The following is a 19,119-nucleotide window of genomic DNA, read 5'->3' as shown; positions in this document are numbered from 1 at the left end:
TGCCACCTGTTTCTACAGGAAAACCAAAACCGGCTTCTACAGGAAGCCAAAAATCATCTGATACAGGGCCTTCTACAGGAAGCCCTGAGAAAGGAAAACCAAAGGAAAAGAGAGCCGAAATTCTTGCAAGGGAGGCAGCCGCCGTGCTGGCCACCCTTAGTACACCTCCTAAGCCGAAAGAAAAACGAAAGAGGGAGATCCCTCTGTATTTTAAAGCCCGGAGAAGTGTGAGAATCAAAACAGGGAGGCCACAGCCTCCATCCAACAGCCCAATTACTATAGAGGATGCCCCTACTTCGCCCAAGGAGAGGTCCCCCGCAAAAATACCAGTCACTTATGAGCGGGGGAGCCCGAAGACAACCACGTGGAAAGAAAGAATGGACAGGTTGGCTTCACAAGGCCGGCTACAGGATGCTGAGGCCGCTCTACAGGAAACCTTAGCCCGGCTTAAGGAGACGGAGAGAATGGAGGGAGAGGCACCCTCATCACCACCTAGGGAAGACGAAGTAGAGCCACCAAGAGAAGAAGAGAAAGAGCATATTCCGGAGCCTAGTCCTCAGCCAAGTCTGAGCTCATATTATAACTTCTTAGAAGCTGGAAAAATTATACCACAGAAATTCACTGTGCCACTCTTCTTCGCGTTGGAGGAAGAAAGAGTGAGAACGCACACGTGGATGAAAATAGCTAAATCAAAAGGCGTGGCAGATATAGGCCCCTTGGAGGAACAACTCAAGGAGGCACGAAAGGAATTAGCTATGGCCAAACACGTGGCAAACTGCCAGCGGGTGTTCCTACAGGAAGAAAACGAGAAACTTAGACTGCAGCTACAGGAGCTGAAGAAGGAAAAGGGCACATCCTCAGGGGACACTACAGCAGAACATCAAGGCAGAGAAGGACTGCAAGTCGGTCTTGGGGAGCCAACCTCGCATCTACAGGAAGGGGAACTGCAAGCACAAATCGAGATACAAGCCCTCAAACAACAGATGCAGCGAAAAGAGGCACAACTGGCTTGCATGGCCAGTTGGGCCATGGATGCTATACAATGCAGACAGCCGGCCAAATCCTATGGCCTGTACCTACGAGACCAGTGGCTGCAATTTCAAATCAACGCATTAGCACAGAGGGGTATCTCCCAACTCCAAGACCCGCAACAGTTCACAACATTATGTAATAGCAGCTCATCAGAGGATAAGGCCAAACTCTCGGAGTTCTATCTCCATAATTTGGCCCTTCCTAACGTGACTACATGGGATCCCAACACAATTGTCGGGGATATGCAATTGATGGCATTTGCCTCATGGTTGAACCATGAAGAGAAGAGGGCAGCAAAAGTCAAGGAGGTCATGGACCGAGAATTACATGAGCCACTACTGATCAGAGCAGAGCCAGGGGATCCCACTGCGTTGATATCGGCCCACCAACACTTAGCCACCAACCCTCAAACTTTATTGAAATACATGGATCAACAGGCACAGGCCATAGCACATTTCGAGGATATGGAGCGACTATTAGGGGACAACTGTGTTCATGCTTGCACCCGCCGATGGAACTCTTTGTCCCACAGCCTTAAAATCCGAGAATACCATACTCCAACTCGAATGAGGGAAGCTCTAGCACGGGTGCCCCTCTACAAAAAGTCCATACAGAACCTTCAAGCTAGCTGGATTGGCCTCAAGTTAAGCCCACCTCTGCTGTTAGGATTGATGGAAGGCAGCACAGAAAAAGAAGAGAAAAAGCAGTGGGAGGAGGTGGAAAGGAAGGCTGGTTACATGCCAGTGAGGAAGAGACCACTTCAGAAGCCTGGGATGTGAGGGTGGCGGTGAAAGCAATGAAGGACGAGGAGCTGGATTAGTTGCTCAAGGATGAGCAATCATTTTAGTTGGGGGGTGATGATGAGCCCCAAATTTGGTAACATTTTGGGCTCATTTGGCCTAACTACCCTTGCTCAACCCTTCATTTTTCATAACTTATGCATCATTTTTTAGTATATTTATGTCATTTGTACGAATAAGGGCAGTCACTATTCCTAGGTGGCTAACACGTGCTTATTTCAGGTTTTTTGACATTTAATGGAGCAAAACCACGCAGATGAGGGCTAGGAGACAGCCAAGATGGGGTTGAGGATTCGTAGGAGGATTGTCCACAACATTAAATGGCCTTCCTCGGGATTTTCACCCCCAACTTCGAGCTCTGACAGCCACCACAGCCGGATCTAGCAGGCAGCCAAACGGATTTTGAGGAAGCAACAATTCACTCTTAGTTTGGTCAACCAAGCCCCACTGATTTAGGAGGCCATCTTGGGGCCTCGAGATGTATAAATGATAGGGATTTAGCCTTCGAAAAGGACTTTTGAAACCTTGTTGCACATTCTGGACTACGAGCTACTAGCTCTATTTTGCTCTTTTGTAGCCATTATTGGCATGTTATTAGACTTATGATTATTATCTTTTAATGGAAAGCAAGCAGATTTGAGTTCTTAAAGGAGCCATAGCTCTCGGGGTTGGGCCCAACCTGAGAGCCTAAGGCCTCCTTCCTTTGTATTGTTATCTTTCTTTCAGCATTATGGTTTTTATTTACATGCATTTGAAACACAGTTTGCTGAGTTAGATTTCTTGGTGTGGTTAAGTAGGTCATTTTCATAAGACAAAATTGCTTTAGCTGTTTAGAATAAATTGAAGAGATTGGAGTTGATAAAAGTTCCGGAAAAGGGTTGCTTGCACACTCATTTTCACCTCTTTCTAGGGGCTGGAATTGTAGACAGTGCTACCCACCAAAAACATTGGTTTACGAGTACATGCAATCTTTGATACAATATTTTTGTTTGTAGAAGTGTCCATGCGTTCAGACCTCTTGGAATGTTTCTTTGTTTCAGTACCATGCATGATTCTCCTTAGAAATAACGTTGTTGTTCATTGATTTTATTAAACAGTTAGAATAGGTTAATAATATTTCGGTTATGTGCAGGACGTGGATGATTTGTTTCGTTTACACTGTGCAGCGCTACTCCCTCACTCTCTTGTCCTTCTAATTCGTGCCCAGGCCAACTACTCATCTCCCAATTAGACCCCTTGTCTCTCAACTCTTCTATTACCCTCGTTATTCTACCTTCTTCTGCCTTCCATTCCCTCTGCCCTCTTCAAGACAACCTAGCTTTGCACACCCCCTCTTCATCTCATCTCTCTGTCCCTAAGTCATTACAAACCCCTCTCCTACCTCCCTATCCACCCATGCAGCCTCTTCCACTCACCCATCACCTTAAAATCCGATTATAGAACATCCTGTAGGAATTACTGAACTTCTTGTAGAAATTCTGAACATCCTGTAGAACCCCCTACAGACTTTCTATAGAAGCTCATAAACACGGTTGCTTGGCATCCAAACTTTGTGAAACTCTCTGAAAGGATGTTAGGGACTCCTTAGACCCTCTCTGAGCCTTCCTGACCTCTTCCAAGCATTTCCCCCCTTGATCTACCCCTGCACAGTAAAGATCCAGTTAGAAGCACATGCATAATAATTCCAACAACTTGAACAAAAATACAAAAATATGTTCTCTTCAGATCAAAGTAGTCTAGACACATGCATCTCACCTTCCTAGAAGTAATGGCATCTCTTTCAGTAGTTTGCATTCCCACCTTTGCATCAGTAGGAGTAGCTGGTAGAATTAGGGTTTGCTAGGGTTTGTGTTTCTTGTTGGCTTTCAGTTCCTTTCTGCAGTAGGTTAATTTCCTTTGAGTTAGCTTTCGTTCATTGGTTAAAAAGCTTCTTCTAAGAGCTCATAGAAGTTGGCTTGAGCCCTAGCGGACTTGTGCCAGCTGACCAAGTGACAGTTGCGGCAAGAGCTAGTACTTGTGCATACAGCACCATCGCTTCCAAGTTTGTTACGAACTACCGGGTTGATAAAATTAGAGAAGGAAGCTCCAGGAGTTGTAGCATTATTGCTACAATACTGGAGCCCACCAGAAATGTCAATAGGAAAAGTATAAAAGGAGGCTTGAGGATCACTTGGAGGGTACACCAGATGATCAGTCATTCTATTCTCTAGAGCAGGGTTTGCTAAGAGAGAGAATTAGTAATCGAAGAGCAGCTGAGGGGCATTGAGTACAGAGAGATAGAGAGGCAGAGATTGTAAAGTTTTGTAGATGTTCTATGCTAAGAGCAATTTCACTTTTCTCACAGCAATCATACAAGTAGATAAGCAAAATGTAGATAGAACATATAAGCAGATCTTACAGAAGACAAATCAGAAACAAGAAAAATGTATGTGTTCGTTTCGGCGGTCAACAGGATGCTTCAACCAGCAAAGTCTCCTTTGGTCAGCCAGCCCAGCATGTGTCACAACAACCTTCCAGCCAGTAGATGAGTCAACCCAAGTCAGTTCTACAAAAGTCAACGTTGTCCTGAAAAGTCAACGCAGGGGCAGCAAGCTAAAAGTCAACGCAGTAGCAAAACGGTCAACCCTTTGACCTCGATTTTTGTGCCAGGTAGTACAGCCTTCAAAAATCGAACCTCCCACAAGTTTTCAGCTTGTTTGGACCAAGCGTTGACCAAAGTCAACGCTGGTCAAACTTCTGCGAAACCCTAGCAGCAGAAAAATCCTCTTCGTCCTTCCCACGTGTGGCTGAAATTCGTCCTCCAGGTAGCTCGTACTTTTTAGGATGAGAGAGGAAGATGTGAGTTGTGTTGTGATCAAATTCTCTCCAACTTTTCCTGTATATATATCCATCAATGAGGGTGTGTGACACATCTGTTGGGCATGTGAGCCTACATTACAAAACTGGCTGACCTTGCACATATAATTTATTAAGAATAATAAATTCAAAATATAAGTTCTGCTCATCGGATTAAGACTATTTTTATATGGATTTTACACCTCTCAGAAAGAGGAATCCAACAAAAATATTAGCCTCTTAATCTGAGCATCAGAACATGGAGTTTGGACCTAGTTGTCCAAATTTAACACTCCCTCTCAACTAGGGAGAACTCCATCTATTAGTGCAATTAACATCGTGAGTCATCCCGCCGAAACTTGCTTTGCTGGCTTCTTTATTTCAGAATAGAAGTGGGTCAATCACAAAGACATCATTCCCTGACTGACATAATCAGTCCAGAGGTCCCAGACCTCACAAATCTTGATCCCAGATCAAGTGGTTGGACCATGCCATCCTAGATAGAGAGTACGGCAATCTCTGATGCGTCCATCAGTCTTTGCTAATAGTCTCTAGCTTTTCCACACCTCATTGGCCAAATGAGAGGTACTTCCCATGAGCCCTGAACTCAATGGGTAGGATGCATACGGGGCACAGATTAAATGAGTGGCGAACCAGCTCAATAATCACAAGGGTGGGGCAGAAGCATTATGAGTGCTTATAGCTCCGAGAAGCTATCCCCAAAGCCCCCCAGAGCTCCCAGAGCTCATCGTCCAACAGGACCCACATCATAGGGTCTTTCCACGACACCAAGACTCTCACGGAAGGTTAGGAACTTGACCTTCCCCAGGGGCTTAGTGAGAATATCCGCGACCTGCTCATCAGTTCCTATATGATCGAGCCTTACGGCGCCTCGCTGTACCATATCCCGGATAAAGTGGTACCTGATATCAATATGCTTGGATCGGTCGTGGAACACAGGATTCTCAGTCATACGAATCCCACTCTGATTATCACAGAGTATTACAGTGGTATCTAGCACATGTTGGAATAGCTCACTAAAGAGCTTCCTCAACCAAACTGCTTCACAACAGGCCATACTAGCAGCAATGTATTCGGCCTCCGCGGTGCTCAAAGCCACCGACTTCTGCTTCCTGCTCATCCATGAGATCGAAGCAGAACCAAGATTGAAACAGCATCCAGATGTGCTCTTACGATCCACCACACTGCCAGCCCAATCGGCATTAGTATATCCCCGGAGTATCACACTCCCGGCAGTGTATCTCAGCCCATGGTTTATCGTGCCCCGAAGATATCTCAAAAGATTCTTGGCACCAACCCAGTGAAAATGATGAGGCTCAACCATCTGTTGACTCAAAGTATTCACCGCAAAACATATGTCCGGACGGGTGTTCACTAAGAACATCAAAGCTCCTATGAGTTGACGATACTCAGTAGGATTGGCCAAGATAGGCCCTGCAGCGCTGCCACTCAACTTCTTAAAGTTGAGTTCCATTGGTGTCGACACGGACTTACAGTCCACCATCCCAAATTTTTCCAGAAGCTTCACAATATACTTTCCTTGAGAAAGGAAAATCTCTCCAGGTCTCTGCCAGACCTCCAGGCCTAGGAAATAGTGCATCAGTCCTAGGTCTTTCATCTCGAACTCAGCAGCAAGCTCCCTCTTACATTGATGAATGAGAGGGTCATCACCTGTCAGGAAGAGGTCGTCCACATACAACACTAGAATGAGAGGCTTTCCTTCCTCAACCTTAAAGTAAAGGTTTGGATCAGCATTGCTTCGAGTGAAGCCCAGCTTCATCAAGTAACTATCCATCCTCTCATACCAAGCTCTGGGTGCTTGCTTTAACCCATAGAGGGCTTTCTTCAACCTGCAGACATAAGTGTCTCGATCTTGAACTTCAAATCCCAGAGGTTGTTCTACATACACCTCTTCCTTTATTGCACCATGCAGAAAAGCGGTCTTGACATCCATCTGATGAAGACTCCATCCTTGCGTAGCAGCAAGGGCTATGATGGATCGGATGGTGGTATATCGAGCCACAGGTGCAAATATATCGTCATAGTCAATTCCTTCCTTTTGAGAGAAGCCACGGGCAACAAATCTTGCCTTAAACTTTTCAGCACTCCCATCAGATCCATGTTTAATCTTGTAGAGCCATTTAGCGGTGACAACAGATTTGTCCTTCGGTCTCGGGACCACATCCCAGACATCATTCTTCATAATAGCCTCATATTCTTCATGCATAGCATCCTTCCAGACTTGATGCTTGATGGCTTCCTCAAAAGATCCAGGTTCAGATTGTATAATAGTACTCATGGCAGCTAGATACCCTTGGTATCTACACGGCTTCTTGCTTTCTCGGAATGTTCCCCTTGGGGCAGCATGACCCTCAGCATCTTCGAGGGTGTCCCTGAGCCATGATGGCCTCTTTCCTAGAGAAGGGGAAGGATCAATAGGGTCCATTGGCCCTTCAACATCAGGCATAGTCTCATCCTGGGGTTCTTCCAGATTTCCAGGTCTTTCTTCATGGTTTTCTTCAGATCTAGGAAGATCTACTACTTTCTTCAGGGAAGCATCTTCGTCAAAAGTGACATCATGGCTTATCTCTACTTCCCTTTGACCAGGTACATAGACTCTATATGCCTTAGAAGTCTCACTGTAGCCCACAAACATTCCTTTTTTTTCCCAGTAGCATCCAGCTTACTTCTCTTTTCTTTCGGCACATGAAAATAGACAGTACATCCAAAAATTCTAAAATGTGAGACATCAGGTTTCTTACCAGAGAAAACCTCTTCGGGAGTTTTGGAGTCCAAAGCGGAATGAGGGCATCGATTTTGAATGTACACAGCAATATTTGCAGCTTCTCCCCACAAAAACTTTGGAAGACCCTGGTCACATAGCATGGCACGGGCAGCTTCCACAATAGTCCTATTCTTGCGTTCAGCAACACCATTCTGCTCAGGAGTATATGCAGTGGTAGTCTCCCTCTTAATGCCAGCTTCTCTGCAAAAGTCTTTGAACTCATTTGACTCATATTCAGTGCCATTGTCAGTCCTCAAAATCTTGATCTTCTTTCCGGTCATATTTTCCACCAAGGCTTTGAAGGTACGGAACCACATGAAAGCCTCATCCTTCTTCTTCAAGAAGTATATCCAGGTTTTGCAAGAGAAGTCATCAGTAAATGTCATATAGTAAGAACATCCCCCCAGGGATGTTACAGGCAACATACCGGAAAGATCAGAATGGACCAGTTGCAATATCTCAGATGTCTTTATGACACAGGGGAAAGGTCCCCTTGTATTTTTTCCTTCAGCACAGCCCTTACATACACCTTTATGATTATTTCCAAAATCAGGCATCCCTGTCACCACCTTCCTTGCTTCGGGAAGAGCCTTGTAATGAAGGTGTCCAAATCTTCGGTGCCATAGTTCGGTTTGACGGATAGTATCACAAGTCATAGCTCCCAACGGACTCCCTCCAACCTGGTAGAGTGTACCAACTCTAAAACCAATTGAGATAGCTTCCTTGAAGCTCTTCTTCCACATGAGTACCTTTCCATCAGAGAAAGTTACATTGAAACCTTTGTCTTCCATGGCAGATACAGACACAAGGTTTTTCTTCAATTTGGGTACATAGAGTACATCTTGTAGATGGAGGACTTGTCCTTGAGACAAGTGGAGGGTCACAGTCCCGGTCCCTTTCACAGGATAAGTGGCATTATCCCCAAGGATAATTTCTAGATTAGTATCCCTTTCAACCATGTCAGAAAGTGCTTCCTTGAATCCGGTGATGTGTCTTGATGCACCACTATCGATTAGCCAGACATCCATAGTGTCGGGCGGAGATGCAGCTGAGAGAGCAGATATTAGAATATACTCATTTCTTTTATTAACAACATTAGACTCCTCATACCTGGTATTTCTGGTCCTTTTAGAAGGTGGATTGTTTCCTTCAAAGTGAGCCTTCCTCTTTCCTTTGGATTTGTCATTTCTTCGATTCCCATTCCTTCGGTTGTTGTTGTTGTCGTCACTATCGGGAGAATTCTTCTGGAAGGGGCATTCTCTAGCATAGTGTCCAGTCCTATGGCAGGTGAAACATTTACCCTTCTTCTTTTGAGTCTTAGTCCTTCCTTTGTCCTTGGAACCACCAGAGTTCTTCTTTCGGGAATGAGCAACATAGGCAGCATTTCTTTCATTATCAAATTCCTTCATCCTTGTTTCTTCTTGCATACATCTAGACAGAAGCTCATCAAAGTTAGGGATGGTATTATTGTTGAGAATGGTAGTTGTGAATACTTGCCATTCATATGGAAGTCCTCCAAGTGCGGTGAGAACCATCTCACGATCAGCGATTGTCTCCCCAATAGCTAGCAGATTATTCCTGGTTTCGGTCAACTTCATAAAGAAAGTTTGAATAGACTCGTCTCAGCCCTTCTTCATATTCTTCAACTTGTTCTTGAGGAATAGCACTTGGTTCACATTGTTTACTCGGAACATAAGTATCAGTTTGTCATACATCTCCTTGGATGTGCCTAGTTCAGATATGTAGGCAACCAGACTCTTATTTATGGATTCCCTGATCAACAGCTTTGCTCTGATTTCTCCCTTCTTATACTTGTGTTTAACAGCAGCAGAGGCATTTGATGGAGGTTCTTGAATCTTCCCTGTCACATGATCTAGGAGATCATGATCTTCTAATTTGAGATCTAATAACATTTTCCAGGCATGGAAGTCATCACTTCCAGTTAGCTTGTCATTCTCCCTGAATTCAAGCTTAGAGGAATCCATTTCCTTCGATGATGATTGCTATAGATAGAGTTTGTCTTCACCTCAGCTCTGATCCCATGTAAAGTTTTGTAGATGTTCTATGCTAAGAGCAATTTCACTTTTCTCACAACAATCATACAAGTAGATAAGCAAAATGCAGATAGAACATATAAGCAGATCTTACAGAAGACAAATCAGAAACAAGAAAAAAGTATGTGTTCGTTTCGGCGGTCAACAGGATGCTTCAACCAGCAAAGTCTCCTTTGGTCAGCCAGCCCAGCATGTGTCACAACAACCTTCCAACCAGTAGATGAGTCAACCCAAGTCAGTTCTACAAAAGTCAACGCTGTCCTGAAAAGTCAACGCAGGGGCAGAAAGCTAAAAGTCAACGCAGTAACAAAACGGTCAACCCTTTGACCTCGATTTTTGTGCCAGGTAGTACGGCCTTCAAAAATCGAACCTCCCACAAGTTTTCAGCTTGTTTGGACCAAGCGTTGACCAAAGTCAACGCTGGTCAAACTTCTGCGAAACCCTAGCAGCAGAAAAATCCTCTTCGTCCTTCCCACGTGTGGCTGAAATTCGTCCTCCAGGTAGCTCGTACTTTTTAGGATGAGAGAGGAAGATGTGAGTTGTGTTGTGATCAATGAGGGTGTGTGACACATCTGTTGGGCATGTGAGCCTACATTACAAAACTGGCTGACCTTGCACATATAATTTATCAAGAATAATAAATTCAAAATATAAGTTCTGCTCATCGGATTAAGACTATTTTTATATGGATTTTACACCTCTCAGAAAGAGGAATCCAACAAAAATATTAGCCTCTTAATCTGAGCATCAGAACATGGAGTTTGGACCTAGCTGTCCAAATTTAACAGAGATAGTGTCGAGAGAGTAGCAAAGTAGCCAAGAGAAAGTGACGCGGGAGCAACAAGTGCTCACGCAGAGGCAACTAAGTGTTGCGCAGAGCACCAGAGAGGCCAGCGTAACTGACACAAAGGATCAGAGAGCTGACACAGGGCCTCCTGACACTGATGCAGGGCCAACGCTGGGCTGAGAGAGGCTGACTCAATCCAGATTGGGCAGACGCTGGGGTTTCTAGGGAAAATTGGTGCCGAGTAGCTGCCGGAAGGATTATTCAGGGTTTCAACCAGTAGGTTTGCCAAAAACTGAGAAGTATTACTGCCAAGGAAATTCTCTGTTGGGTAGGCCAGGTTCGGCACCCAGATTGTACTTTGATATTTCTTAATAAGAAAACCCTCAGATAGTTGCACCGGTTTTCCCACATTGGGTATTTCTGGGGACATTAGTCCAAAAATAATGGTGTCATATGGTGTGTTTGTTTCTGTTTCTTTTAGTTGATGATCTGTAACATGTTGAGCATGCACTAGTGTTTATTTTCAGTGTTTACATTGTAAATAACTTGTTAAGGAAAATAACAAGTAGGTGGGAATAAATCTGATAAAGTGCATGGAGGGTTTCTAACTAAGTAAACTTAGAAACATCAACATGGTATCAGAGCGAGGTTGCAGATCACAGCAAGACTAAAGGACATCAGCCAAGTGGAACAATAACAGCAAAAAACAGTTGTCCCGCGGTGACAGAAGTTGTTTCTAGTAGAGCAGCAACAAGGAAAGGTGACACAGTGTCGGCGTCATCAAGGGTGAGCCAGGAAGAGGCAACGCAGAGGCTAAGGAAGGCAAGAGAAGCCTCACGCAGAGCCACACAGTAGCTGGGAGGGCTGACACGGTTGGCTGAGGAGGTCGGGTTGCTGGTGCTGGGATTGCGCAGAGCCGAAGAGCACTCACCTTCAGGTTGTTGGGGTTTAGAAGGCTACGGGAATATTGCAGAGTGAAGCTGGTGAGGTACTGTAGTCAAAACAGTACCTGATAGAGCAAGGCTAGAGGAGTTGCTACTGAGGGTTTCTAGCCGAGGAACCCGGGTTAGTGGTGTGGTTGCACAAGACGATCAGAGTAGGGGGCATCTCGATAGTGGAAGAAGGATTTTCAAGAGGAAAATTAGGACTTAGAGGGAGTCCAGTAGAGAACTTCCAAACAGGAAGTAGAGACTCTGAGGAGTTGAACAGAGAACTTCCAGGAGGGAAGTAGAGGAGCATCATGGCACTACATGGAGTAAGAGTAAGAGACCAAGATATACTAGACGGAGCGTCGAACTTCGCAGTCTGTAAGGCCAAAATCTTATCCGTACTTGACAGGAATCGTGTTAAGAACTTCGCCTTGAAGGTAATAGCTATCCCAGTCGACCCCAATGATAATGACAAGTACGAGGAGACAATGGAAAGGGCCAAGAGCATGATCCTTGACGAGGTCAAGGATCATGTAGTACCACACATAGCCGAGAAGGAAACGGCATTTGAGATGTGGGAGGCTTTCAAGAAGTTGTACTAGTATACTTATGTGTAGAGAAGAATGCTACTTGAGAATCAGTTGAGGTCGTATTAGATGAAGAAGGGAGAACCGTTTGACACCTTCCTCGGATGACTAAATGAGATTCGAAATCAGCTGACTGCTATAGAGACAACACCAGATCAGGAGCTGATGGTGAGGATAGCCCTGAACGTTGTCTCAAAAGACTGGGAGGTGTTTGTCTAGACTATACTAAGCAGAGGGACTCTCCCACCTTGGGACGAGATGTGGGCAACTTTTCACTAGGAAGAGATCAGACGGCAATCGAAGACGGGTAGCGGCAGCGAGGGGATCAAAGTCAAGCAGGAGGAGGAAGATGTGGCCCTAGCATCTGAGGGAAAGCAGGAGAAGTGGAAGAAGAAAGATCTCTCCAAGATCAAGTGCTTCCATTATGGGGAGTTGGGTCATTATGCGACCCAATGTCCAAGGAAGAAGAGTAAGGGAGAGTCTTCCCAGACTAAGGCAACACCAGCATGGGCAGAGAAGGAAGTTTTGACAGACGATGATTGTGCCATGAGTGCACACGCGCCACTTGAGAAGAAGTGGGGAGACATTGAGCTATAGTCAGGCCGACTATAGGCGATGAGGGGTAGGATCCTCAAGGTACCCAACCTCTTGGATTAAACCTTGCTACGGGAGCCCTGAAGAAGTGTAGCAGCACTGGCTAAGTTGGGTGGAGACGAATGCGGATGCAGCGGCAGAGAGAGTGACAATGCAGGAGTCCCAAGATAGTGCGCGGCTAGCAGGCTACAGCAGTACGAGAGGCACATGAGTGTTGCACCAGTTTAGGATGGCATAGAGAGGTGTGCAATGGTGCGAGATGCAGGAGTTGTTGCAGTAGCGCAGAGGTCAGAGTGGGAGCACTTGTCAATGGCAGAGGGAGCTTCAGCATCAATGGGTGTCTCTAGCCCAACAGGGAAGATAGATTGGGAGATCAGTTACTTACTTCATAGTAACTGAGTTGTAGTGCAGCAGTAGGCAGCACGATGCAACATGATGAGAGGAGGTGCAGTGCTGGGAGAAAGGACCAGCAACAGCACGGATGCAGAGGGAGTTGTCGTACAGATGCAGCAGTGGCAGTGGCAGAACCATGGGCAACAGTACAAGATGCAGAAATGCAGAGGATGTTGGGCAGGAATGCCTAGCATCAACACAGGTACCAATGTCGAATGATCATAGTAATTCTCAGTGAAGAGTATTGCTAGAGCACAATCCTTGCTAAGAGGGAGTGTTGATTTGGGGTAGCATCGAATGTGCTCTAGCCACGAAATTTGGTGGAGAGGTTAGGGCACATGAGATCTCCAATACCCAAAAAGGGTTTGGGCAGATTCTAAATAGAAAAGGAGATATTAAAATAGTTAATATTTTTAATGGAGTCCCTAAGCCTAAACTTAGGGAAAATAAAATATTAATGTGTATTAATATGAATCTGTGTTAGAGTGGTCCAAAAGACATGGATCAATCCAGATCTAATCTTAGTCGTTGATTAGGGACTTAATCTCGATCGTTGAAATGTCAACGGGAAAAGTATAAAATGAGGCTTGAGGATCACTTGGAGGGTACACCAGATGATCAGTCATTCTATTCTCTAGAGCGGGGTTTGCTAAGAGAGATGGAATCAGTGATCGAAGAGCAGCTGAGAGGCATTGAGCACAGAGAGACAGAGAGGCAGAGATAGTGTCGGGAGAGCAGCAGAGCAGCCAAGAGAAAGTGACGCAGGAGCAGCCAGTGCTCACGCAGGGCCACGCAAAGGCAGCTAAGTGCTGCGCGGAGCACCAGAGAGGCCAGCGTAGCTGACGTAGAGAGTCAGAGAGCTGACGCATGGCTCCTGGCACTGACGCAGGGCCAGCACTGGGCTAGGAGAGGCTGACGCAGTCCAGATTGGGCAAACGCTGGGGTTTCTGGGGCAGATTGGTGCTAAGTAGCTACCGGAAGGATTATCCGGTGTTTCAACCAGTAGATTTGTTAGAAACTGAGAGGTATTACTACCAAGGAAATTCTCTGTTGGGTAGGCCAGTTTCGACACCTAGATTGTACTCTAATATTGCTTAATAAAAAAACCCTCAGATAGCTGCACAGGTTTTCCCACATTGGGTTTTTCGGGGACATTAGCCCAAAAATAATGTTGTCATATGGTGTGTTTGTTTCTGTTTCTTTTAGTTGTTGATTTGTAATATATTGAGCATGCACTAGTGTTTATTTTCAGTATTTACATTGTAAATAACTTGTTTAGGAAGATAACAAGTAGGTAGGAATGAATCAGATAAAGTGCATGGAGGGTTTCTAACTAAGTAAACTTAGAAACATAAACAGTTGGATATTTGACCTCAGATCTGACTCAGTGTGTTGGATATTTGACGTGAAGGGGAAACCAACCCCTAGTTGCTGCAGAGAAGTGAAGAAGTTAGCAGGTCTGGCCTCCACCACCCCTGGGAGGAGGGCAGTTTGCAGTTGCCTGAAGAGTGTCTATTCCCCATTCCCCAACGTTAATTCAGCTGTCGTCTTTGGTCTCCCATGCTCCTATGGTGTTAATCTTCGCTTCAAAATTTCTCTCCAGACCAACTCACAACACATACCTTCCTGTACTACTTATAGATCTACAATGAAGGAATGCAGCAAAAGAAATAGAAATATAAAAGACAAGCAATGATAGAAATAACTCCAATACCCAAAAGAAAGCTTTTATTAATAATATCACCTCAGAGTTGGCTCGAGGTTGATGGTCCCCTCACCTCCTCCCTGGGAGGGTTCTTTGTATCCCCAAACTGATGGTGATCTCTCTACCTTGGTGGATGTTTGAAACACTCATAGAATTAAAGAAAGTAGAGGAAAAAAGTGGATATGGTCACTGATCTCCACCTCTAATAGTGTGTACAGATGTGTGCACTCCACTGAGAAATTGTTCCTGCTCTGCTAATGGCTGGGAGTTTCTTTGTGAATCCAAAGAAATTGTGGACGGCTTTGAGCAGATACTAGTGGAATTCCTAAACCAGAGATAAAATTTGTTTACAATTATATATCAATGGAAAAAAAAAGAGAAAGAAGCTGACAAAGTCAAAACTACCTCTATATCTGCTCAAATTCCAATGAAATCCTGCTCAAATTCCAATGAAATCCTGCAACACTGAAGTTACCTGCCTCCATAAGGGTTATGATTATCCCAAAATCAATATAACTCACTTTACATGCAATAAGAGAATTTGGAAAAAAGGTTCTACTTAGAGGAGAAGTTCTATTTGCAGGAAAGAAAAACTACTAAGCTCTTAATAAGCAAAGATCTTATGTTTCCTTCACTGTTGTTATGAGACCCATCATGCGAGGACATTTGCACCATATAAGAAAGTCTGGGAAGAGGATCCCATTGCTGCCATGTAATGCTACTCATTTTTAAGTAACATATAAAGGCAGGCAACTTGTGACAATGAAGGCAGTGGCAAGGTACACCCAAACCCTATCCTTCACTTCAAGTATACATTACACTCCCCTCATGCCAGGTTGTACAGCTATAAATATATCATAAGAACTATCTAGATTCACTGATATCATAGAAAAGCTTATCAAAAATATGCTTTTCTGTGAAGCTTGAGAAAGAAAAATCAGCAAATCATCAAAAAAATCAACACATGAATTGGTTTATCCTGACAGCTCAAGCTCAGTTTACTTAGTAATATTGTTTATTTTTCTAATATGTAAAAACAAAAGGTCTCAATGAAAGACATTAGTCAGTAGATTTCTTCATAAAGGAAAAGTATGGAAGGGAGATTTGAAAATTCAAGACTTTGAAGAGGTGGCCTAGAAAGCCTCATGTTCAAACATGCACATTTGTTCAAAGATGCAACAAATGTGCAAAGGTTTATTTCCATCTGCTGCCACAACCCACATAGATTATGGCTGCTAATGGGCAATTCCTAAGTGAAACCCATGAATGGAGAACAAGTAGTTTAAAATTTAAATAGCGCAACTATGGAGTATAAACAGAGAACTTGAAAAAAATGGAAACAAGGAAGCAGCTATGAGCAAGAACTATATATGCCAGCAAGGTGCATTTGTACACCAAGCAACCCAAAGAAGGCTAGCACTTTATTTATTTTATCTATACCATATTAAGACAAACATTATTAGTTCACATTACAGAGAATGGGTACAAAATATAGACAAGCAGATACCCTTTGGAGGCAAAACTTGCCATAACCATAGGCACCTGGTGTGGGACTGCTCAATAAACCAGAAACTGATCGAGATGGTTTCAAAGAGGTTAAATCTAAATCCAACATATCAAAACAAATCAGAAAGAAATAGGAAGATCAAGAGACAAACCTTAACAAACAAACAAAAAGCATTAAACAACATGAATCAGAAACAAAGAGCTGAAGAAAGTGAGTCCTGAGACTCCAAAAAATAGAGTTTATCAAGTAAATCACCAAAAAAGCTAGGACAAGGAATCTCAAAATCACAATTACCCTTCTCAAACCAAAACCTAACAAAAAATATATTAAACAACATGAATGAGAACAGAGAGTTAAGCAAAGAGCATTGGACAAATGGAGATGTTCAGGTAAATCTCCAAAAAAGGTGTAATGAAGAAATCACAATTCCCCTTCCCAGTGAGACTTGGACAAATGGAGACGTTCAAGTAAATCTCCAACAAAGCTATAATAAAGAAATCACAATTCCCCTTCCCAAACTTCTGAACCAAGCAAGCTAACACGAGACTCTTGCCCTCAACCATCAGTGATAGTGAGATTGAGGGAGGTCAAACTTGTAATTCAGGTACCAGGAGAATTGAGATGTAATGGAGAAACAGCAATAGGGCATTGATGAGGAGACAAAATCAGAATCCTTTATGAGAAAATGGAGGATGTAAACATGGAATTTTTAGCAATATTGTATGATCATAACTTCCTAGAAACTCTATCAAAAGATTGGCTTAATGTTCTGCAACACAAAATACAAAATGGAAACAAGGTCTCACTTAAAATCTAAGTCACCTGACACGGGGATTCGGGATTCGTAGGATTCGGACACGTTGACCCCCCGAAATAGGACACGTAGGATTCGTTATATATTATTTTATTAAAATAGATATATATATATCTATATATATATATATATTAAAAATTAGATATTTCTTACACAAATTTTAATTAATGATACATATTTATTGATTTCAAACATAGATCTTCATCTATAGCTATTAGCATGCATAGTACATACAAAATTCAAATACATGTCAGTGGTACTGGTCACATAAATCATGATTCATAATTCATAACTGAAAGACAACTTACAACTACAAGATAGTAAGATAAACACACTGACAACTGTAGTTTTCTCATTAAGTCATCAAATCAAAATGTGTTACATAGGTAGTGCTAGTGCAATGCCAATGGCAAATAGAAATAGAAAATATAAAACTACAGGTATACAAGCCTCAAGGCATCATCATGGTCCCCACTGCTCTCCTTTGCATCCTCCTCCTCCCCTGTATCCATAGCTGCCTCTGCATCTGCTGGTGTGGAGGATGACCCCTCTAAGTCATCAAATCTAATAGGCTCTAGCGCTGGATAATTGAGATCCATGTTGGCCAATGCCAACTCAACACTGGTGTCCAGACCCATATCATCAAGAACAATGTTACTTGGGAGCAGGAGCGAAAGCGGGGAGCGGGAGTGACATTTTCAGAAGCTCCTGGTTTGGTGCTCTTGATTAAATACGAGTTCCATACCCTAATACATGACAAAATTCAACGGAAACATTGCAATCCCCCAATCCTAAAATCCTGAAAAACTGATAAGTCTGCTGGATTTTGAATGAAATCTAAAATTCTACTTTCTACATATGAAATCCAATGAGGCCAGAACCACTCTCAAACATCCTGAGTCATTTCATGGTAATGTTAAAAATTTAAGTAAAAAAGGAGAATGTCACTTTTACTTTAAGAATTTAACATTACCATGAATAGCATATCAATACTAGGGCCTAGACTTGATCATGAAGCTGCCAAAACGCTTGCCAAATGAAAATATGCGTGGCTGTAATGACCAAATGCGACCTTTTCATACCCGCGCAGGTCACATTTTGAGCTTAGCGAGTCCTGGAAAATAGGACACGATTCCCAAAATCGTGACACGCTGAGAAAATCGTGACACGCAGTTGGATTCGACGTGTCAAAAAAGGACACGACGTGTCATGGGTTTTGGACACGAATCTAGAGAGAATCGCGTCGGACACGATGGATTCGGGATTCGTGGGGCCTATAGGACGAATCCGGTTTCATAGCTTAAAATCAAGTTAAACTTGTAATTCAGGTACCAGGTGAATTGAGATGTAATGGAGACACGGCAGCAGGAGATTGACGAGGAGACAGAATCATAATCCTTTATGAGAAAATGGAGGATGTAAACATGGAATTTTTAGCATTATTGTATGATCATAACTTCCTAGAAACTCTATCTAAAGATAGGCTTAATGTTCTGCAACACAAAATATAAAATGGAAACAAAGCTTCATTTAAAATCAAGTTTAAAACCTCTCAAAGTCAAAGTAATGGGCATCAAAGAAAATCCTTTAAAGTACCAAAACAAAAATCAAGCAAGGCGTCATCTAAAATCAAGTTAAAAACCTCTCAGAGTCAAAGCATTGGGCATCAAGGCAAATCCTTTGAAGTTCCAAAACACAATCCAAATAAATATAAGAACGAACGGAAAACATCTAAGGAAAAACTACGAGAAGAGGGTTAGTTTCTTGTTGATTCAAGTAAAACTCAGATTCTTTGAGAGGTTTAACTTTATCTCTCCAAAACAGTAATAATAGAAGAGGGTTAGTTACTTGTTGATTCAAGTAAAACTCAGATTCTTTGAGAGGTTTAAACTTTATATCTCCAAAACAGTCATAATAGAAGAGGGTTAGTTACTTTTGATTCAAGTAAAACTCAGATTCTTTGAGAGGTTTAAACTTTATCTCTCCAAAACAGTCATTATAACCTAAAATAAAAAACCTATCCTGAAATATTAGCGGACTCAATGCTCCAGGTAAAAGAGGAGGGACTCCTAACAAGGAAACACATGATGGGTAAACCAGGTCTGTAATTTCTCCAAGAAGCAAATTGCAGATTCTCTCAGAAGATTTGGAGGGGGTGTAGATGTATCACCCCCATGATTTTGCAAACTTTCAACCACAAATATCTTCCAACTCTCCTATCTAGTATCTATGATATGTCCTAAAATGAAAAATCTATCGTGAAATATTAGTGGACT

The sequence above is a fragment of the Pinus tabuliformis genome, chromosome 2_1 (genome assembly GCF_031772625.1).
Source record: "Pinus tabuliformis cultivar Carrire ecotype Pingquan chromosome 2_1, CPIR1, whole genome shotgun sequence".
NCBI lineage: Eukaryota > Viridiplantae > Streptophyta > Pinopsida > Pinales > Pinaceae > Pinus > Pinus tabuliformis.
Note: the sequence above shows the minus strand (reverse complement) of the source record.